The sequence below is a fragment of the Tupaia chinensis genome, unplaced genomic scaffold (assembly GCF_000334495.1).
Source record: "Tupaia chinensis unplaced genomic scaffold, TupChi_1.0 Scaffold000489_1, whole genome shotgun sequence".
Classification (NCBI taxonomy): Eukaryota; Metazoa; Chordata; class Mammalia; order Scandentia; family Tupaiidae; genus Tupaia; species Tupaia belangeri.
The window spans coordinates 4,037,291-4,044,955 of record NW_006160001.1 but is presented as its reverse complement, the minus strand read 5'-3'; the positions used below and the strand labels follow the sequence as shown (position 1 = coordinate 4,044,955).

General features: G+C 40.8%; 1 pseudogene; it reads left to right on the top strand.

Moving 5' to 3' along the window:
* Positions 1-3,125: 3,125 nt before the first annotated feature.
* Positions 3,126-3,797, top strand: LOC102495490 (small nuclear ribonucleoprotein-associated protein B pseudogene; annotated as a pseudogene).
* The last annotated feature ends 3,868 nt before the right edge of the window (positions 3,798-7,665 follow it).

Here is a 7,665-nt window from a genome sequence, read left to right as displayed (position 1 = left end):
TGACCTCTTAAAGATGTCATTTTTTCAGGACTCCTTCCCAGAAAGAGCACCCGGCCTCCTTCAAGTTCCTCTCAGCATTGTTGTGCCACCCCAGAGCCTGTTGATCACAAAGTTTGTTTACAAATACTATGGCAACCCCAGGAGCTCTGGTGAATCTAAAATGTACTGCCAGAAAGTAAAGCAGAAGGTTGGAACCATCAAAGGCCTCCGACTCCCAGACTTACTGATAGCATTTGAAAAGCATCTGTTTTATGTTCCTAAGCAAGCATTTTACCATAATTTCCAGGGCATTTTTTTTCTCCTTCAAAGCTTTTATATCCCTGTCCTAAGGGACATTTAAAAAACCATTCCTCTTGCCAGTAACCCCATTACAATTCAGTTCTAGAGCCTCAATGAGGGGAATTTTCAACTTACTTTTTGTCATTCTGATTTTAATGAGACAATACAGCAAATAGGAGTTTTCAAGGTATTCATTTCTCCTTCCCTTTCCCTGCTTAGTTTGGTTGCAGACCCTGATAGAAAGTCTCAGGTATGAGGAGTTGTAGGGGGAGGCAATCTCAAGAAACAATGGAAGGAAAGAGAGGAATAAAAGCAAGGGAAGCCAGCAAATCAACAGTGGGTGCCCAGGCCAAATTCTGCTATGAATGACAGGAGCAGAAACCTACTTGGGAGTACAAGGATTCCATTTCGATGTATGCTTTGAAATGATCAAACCCAATAGGCAAGGGAGTGGAAGAATTTGTACACCAAATTTCATCAGTCACTGGTTGAAGAAAGCCAGGTCAGGGAGATGGAACTAATCCTCAGAAACTGCTCACTTTCAAAAAAAAAAGAAAAAGAAAAAGCCTAGGGTGTGAAGAGTCTGACATTACAATTGTGCTACCAGAGGGGATGTGGCAAGGCACCAACTCTAACTACTTCTAGGTATCCTACTCAACTCTATGCCCAAGGTTGGGTTGTCCTGTTATTCCTGTTATTCTTTTTTATCCCAAACAGAATGGCTGTTGATGATATGCACATGAGATTTGTCCTTACTAACAGTTCACTTCTTACTAAGGACAACAACTGATTTTACATGTAGCACCCATATGGGTCTAGAAAGAGCGATAAATCTTCCTAGTTAACAGGATCACATACTTCTACCCCTTATCTTGAAGCTCCTCAGATAGTTGAGTAGCTCATCCTACCACATCTTTGTTTCTGCAGGCTGAAAATCCTCAGACCTCTAAGCATAACACAGTAACAACACTTAGTTTTCTACACTGCTTTCCTTCCTTAGGAATCATAAAATGTGGTCATACCACACTTGCCACTCACTCTCAGTCCTCCCATGTCTCCCCCATAATGAGGATATGCTGCTGGCTCTACATATGGAGGAGAGGCCCTGATCAAAGGGCCTAGAGACTAAAAAGGCAAGAAAATGCACTTTGCTCTCAAGCCTTAAGAAGAAACCACCCTTGATAGCATTTTGGCTTTAGCCCAGTGAGACTGATTTTGGACTTCTAGCCTCCAGAACTCGAGGATAATAAGTTGTGCTATTTTAAGCCACTAAGTTTATGCTCATTTGTTACAGCAGCAATAAAAAAACTAATATATATGGGGAAAGATAGATACCTTGTCAACAGTAAAATAAAACTGGTATGACCTATTTTACTATCAGACAGACTTTAAAACAAAGAATATTACCAGAGATAGAAAATGTTATTACAGGGGCTGGATGGTGGTGCAGCAACAAAACACGATGTTCTGCAAGGCAATTCCACATGGAAAAGTTTCTACTTCAAGTCCAGACACCTCACTGAGCACACTGGGCACATGATTAGCCAGGATCTAGGGATGATGGAAGGCTGAGATGGATCATGGCATAATACCTCATTGGAGGTGCTGTCTCTCTTACTCACTCATGAAGGAAATATAATATAAGTGAACTTCAAAATTTTTCTGTGGCCTGATGGTTAAGGAAGCTGGATCCCACATGGCCGACCATGTGGTTCAAGTCCCAGGCCCACTAACTTGAGAAACATCAAGCTTATGTGCATGCATTCCCAAAATCCCAACTGAAGGGAGAGATGGAGGAAAATGGATTGTGGTGTGACCATTCCCTGTGTGTGTGTGTCTGAGTGTATTTGTGTGGAAGTGGAAGGTGCTTTCTCCTCTTCCTCTGACTCTCTCTCTGGCAGGCGCAAAAACCCTCTAATCAAAAAACAAAGAGAGAGAGAGGAAGATAAAAAAGGGTTATTACAGGGACCAGCAGTCAGCGTAATGCTATGTCGCTGAACTCCCATGTAGCTGACCACAGTTCAAGTCCAGGACCCGGTGGCTTAAACTCACCCTGGGCGTGTATGTGTGTACCCAAGGTCCCGAGAGAAGAACGGAGGAGAAGGGATTGCGGTGTGGCCACCCCCTCTGGGGGGTGATTTCTCGCTTTCTATCTCTCTCTGTCTTTCTGGCAGGCACATGCGCCCTATAGCATAAACCTCTCCAAAAAAAAAAAGTTTATTACATAATGTTAAAGGAGTTGGTTTTCCAAAAGGACATAATAGTTTTGAAAATGTATACACCTAAGAGCAGAATTTCAAAAACATACAATGCAAACACAGATAGAACTTTAAGAAAACATTTTACAAGTGCATAACTTAAATTTTAGTGTCCTTCTCACAAAAACTGATGAACAAATTAGATAGAAAAGCAATAAAAATATAGACACCTTGAATAATGCTATTAACTTGACCTAATGACATTTATAGAACACTCCATACAACAGAATACACATTCTTTTCAAGTGTAATCTTATCAAGATAGATTATATAGTAAATACATAAATAAAATGTTAGTGAAAAACTGTTCAATAAATTTAAGAGGATTCATATCATATAGAGTAACTCTCTGATGATAAGATAATAAAATTAGATATTAGTAACAGAAAAAATATATGGAAAACTCCCAAATATTTGGTAACTAAGTAGCACACCATAAGTAATCATAGGTCAATAAAAGGAAGAAAGAAAAATTAGAAAGTATTCTAAAATGAAAGGAAATGGGCAGAAGGAATCAGGCTACTGGTGGGCAACCAGGCCTCTGTGGAGATGAATCGAGCAGGAATTGGAGCCATCAGATCTGCCACCATGATGGTGGACAATAGCAGCAAGATGCCACAGCACATGACTACAGGATGAGGTGCATCCTGCAATGTGGCCCGATCTTCGCTGGCCCCCTCAAGACTTTCAATAAGCATACAAATTTGATCCTTTGTGATGACAAGTTCAGGAAGATCAAGCCAAAGAACTCCAAACAAGCAGAAAGGGAAGAAAAGTGAGTCCTTGGTCTGGTACTGCTGCAAGGAGAGTACTTGGTCTCCATGACAGCAGAGGGACCTCCTTCCAAAGATACTGGCATTGCCCGAGTGCCACTGGCTGGAGCTGCTTAAAGTCCAGGCATCCACAGGGCTGCTGACAGAGGAGTCTCAGCTGATGTTCCTATGTCCCAGGCTCCTGCAGGACTTGCTGGCCCAGTCCATGGAGTTGGCAGGCCTTCCCAACAGGTGAAGACCCCACAGGGAAGAGGCACTGGTGCAGCTGCTACTACACTAAGTCTAACTGGGACCCCAACTTAGTACCCACCAGGGCATGGGGGTCCTCCCCCACCTATGGGCCGAGCAGCACCTCCTCTAGGCATGATGGGCCCACCTCTTACTGTTAGGCCTCCCATGGATCCCCCCAATTGAGAGCAACCCTAGAGGAGGGTTGCCCCATCCAGGGATGTGGCCCCCTCCCCAGGGAATACAAGGCCTTCTTTGACCCTTGGCCATAAAAATATGGAAGTAGCTCCACAGAGGCATGGGCCTGATTCATCAGGATCATGTTGCCACAGACCTGTTTATTACACTATTTGTGGAGTCTCACTAGATTATCTAGTTTCCTTTAAAGGGCTCCCTTCCCCGAGAATGTGCCCACCAAGACTCTGGACTCATTTTGGCCTTCCTCAGTTCCCTGCCTCTTTCCCATAAGGTTGTACATAGTCATTTTATTTCCTTGTGGCCTATGAAACTGGTTTATAATAAACTCTTAAAATACTGTAAGTGCAGAAAAAAAGTGAAAGGAAATGGAAACAAAACACATCAAAATGTGTGGGAGTAAAGTAGTATTTAGAGAGATGAATGTCTGGCAGTATCCCCTATAATCAAAGAAAGAATGTTCTCAAGTCAATGACTTCAGCTTCCACCTTAAGAAACTTTAAACAGAAGAACAAATTGAACAAAGGAAGTAGTACTAAATATTAGAACAGAAATCAACAAGTAGAAAACAAAGAAACAATAATCAATAAAAACAAAAGCTGTTTGCTTAAGAAGATCAGTAAAATTGATGAAATTCTTACCAGAAAGATGGGGGTGGGGGGGCAGAGAGAAGAAATATTACTAAACTTAGGAATGAAAGAACTAACTACACCTCAAAGTCTACAGATATGAAAAGAATAGTAGGAAAATGTTATGAGCAATTTTATGCCAATGAATTCAACAATTTAGGAGAATAGGGGAGCAGATATAAAATAAAAGGGAAAGGATCTCAGAAAACTTAGCCAGAGCTACCACAAGTGCTACCAATGCAAAACCTGCTTCACTTCTATGAAAGAGAGACACTGTATGTCTGCACTAATACATACTGGAGACTGAAAGATTAGAGAACATAAAAGCATTGAAAGTAGTTATGGACAGTGAAGACTTGTGGAAGAAGGGTGGGAGAGGGGAAGAGTGTAGGGGAGAAAATTAGGGAGAAAAATGGAGAAGTAAGACACAGGAATGGTTTATTACCTATTGATAGTAATGTGTATAGTATTCTCAACTGGACTGATCTGAGGTATATTTCATGTTGGGTAAATTCTCTCTACAAGCTAAATGTTGTACAGCGATCGAATGTATAAAAATAATAATAATAAAATAAATTTTAAAAAAACTGCTTCACTTGCCCATCTTCTTCCCAGGCAATACACAGGATACAAAGTAATGAAATCCATTTTCTTTACTCCTGGCCTTTCATATTCACTGGCCTGAAACAGAGAGCTTGTTCCTGCTAGCCTGCCAGTTGCACCAATCTGGCCGGGCCACACGCTCAGCAAGCTCTAGTCCAAGTCACTGTGTCCTGGCTAAGTCTCTAAGGGCATTGCTTGGGACCTCCCTATAGGCAGGCCAATGATTTGCATTTCTTAGCTGGGGAACTCCAGTAAGGGGATCAGTCTGGGTGTCTGACGCTAACAATGAAGTGTTGTTTGATCTATGAAGGCAATTGAGATGTTGTAAGTCATTTGCAATGGATTTGATCTTACTCCAGGACAATTTCCCCCAGACTAGACTTGGCTCAGGTGTCCTGGAAATCAGAGGAACTGCATGTGGGTAAAAGTGAGCAGACCTCAGGGGCAGCTAGAAAAGAACTCCAGGTCTCTGTACACAGGAATATGTTAATTAATGTAAGAGTCACGCCTCCTCACTCCTTCCATCCGCTGGTCAGCACTGGTGTTTCCTTCCACTAGCGTGGGGAACAGAGCTTCTGGGAATGTTGCTATTGCTCTCAAAAATGCCACCATGGTTGCCATTGGCAATCCTTTCTTGTGCAATGTCCTTTCTCAGGAAGATGAATACAAGCTGTACATAACCAAGTGTCAATCAAATACTCAGCAACCACCGGTCTCATTAAGCAGAAACTAAAAGGAACTTGAGGAGAACTAAATTGGACTGAATCTGGAGTTCAGGGAGAATCAAGCCAGGGGAAGAAACTTCCTGCCATGTGGGGGCTGCTTCCAGGCAAAAAAAAAAACCCTGAAGCCCAGTACTACATTTTACATTGTCCTCCATCCCAGTACAAAGGCCACTTTAAATTCTGTCTCTTTATGTCAATCTGTTTCATCAATAAAACCTCTGATTTGGGAGCTTCGTGTAGAAAGCAGTGCTGTAAGTAAAAGTCTGTGCCCGACCAGGAAGTACTAACTTCTCTTAGAACAGATGTGAAAGATCTACAAACACAAGAGATGGGTGTGAGTGTCAGATGTGGTGTGTGTGGAGGAGTGGAGTCTAGGGAAGGACATTTGGAGGAGGGATACAGAGGCAGAGCAGTGACGGGGTAGGGAGGTGTGGTGTAATCTGTTGAAGATATTTTGATCAACAGGACTGGGGAGAATTGTTCACATATTGAAATGTTCACTTCATAAGCTAAATGATGTCATTGAATGTATATAAAAATAAATACATTCACTAATAAAAAAAAAAGAAGGAAAAAAAACATAGGAAAACAATGGGACGCCACAGTTTTTCCAATCTAGACCTGCCTCTGTTTAGTTATGACACCTTACACAAGTCACTTGACCTCTATGAGACTCTATTTCTCTCCTGTAAAACAAGAAGACTGGACTCTGGTTTTTAAGCTCTAAAGTTCTATAATCAAAGATTTAATTTAAAAAATAAAATATAAATATAAATAAACCACCTCTGATTGTTCTCTGAAACTCTGAGCTCTTAAGAAATTAGAATCCAGGAGACCGACGCGCGGTCACTTTGCAGGAGGTGCATGGCGGTAATGGATGGCACTGGCACAGGCCTGGAAGCAGATGTCTTGGTTCTATTACCAGCACCTGCTGGTCACGGCGCTCTAAATGCTGGGGCCCTGGGAGCAGCCTGTGTCCCATTCCATGCTGGTTTCTACTGTGGGGACGACACCGTACGCGGGCTATGACTTTATGGCCCAGCCCATCCTGGCAATATTGCACTACTTTAAAACTGTACTGTGACCAAGATGTGGCCAAGATCAAGAGGTTCCTTAAAGACCTGCCTTTTGAAGTTGGAATGAGATTTCATCAGATGTCACAAGAAACTCTACTAGATGTCAACAAAACCAACCTCAGAAAGACTCATATTCATGAGTAGAACAGGAAAATCATCCTGACTTATGTGTGGTGTTCCTTACTTTAAATTTTAAAAGAGGCTCTTGTATAGTAGTTCTTGTCTATTTTAACATTGTAGTCATTTATACTTGGATATCAGTATTTTCTTAACCTTTGTGACTGTTTCAATATTACCTCGTGAAAGATTTTCTTAATGTAACTTTAAGTACATTTTAATTGCCTTCCACTTTTTAAAACCCAAAGTCATTAGTTGAGCTTTATTGTCCTTACTGTTCTATGGCATATACATCTGCCTGGATATATTTCTACTCTTAACCAAAGTTTTGTAAGAAACAATACAAAACTTGGGGTATGGGGAGGGGAGGGAGGAATTTTATTGAGAACTACTTACAAAAGACTTATCTGAAAGCTTGAACTCAGGAGTACGGTTTTAGCTATCTAGATTCTAAGAGCTTTTGCTTTAAAACTGCTGAGGTATTTCTTATCAGTGAAAGAGAAAAGATCTTACTAAAGTTAAAGAACACTTCACCTTTTAAATATTTAATTCTTTTTTTTAAAGTTTTTTTCCATTACAACTTGTCTTTATTTTACATTTTTCCACAAACATTTACATTACATAGCAAAGAATTTTAGCTCATACTCCATAATTCTTGACAGTTTACAAACAACTTTCAAAGTTTCAAAATACTGAATTTTAAAGATAATGTTCAAGATATGTCTTATAATTTTGTATAATTTTATAACTCTATAACAACAGAAGCAGTATGGTTTCAAATA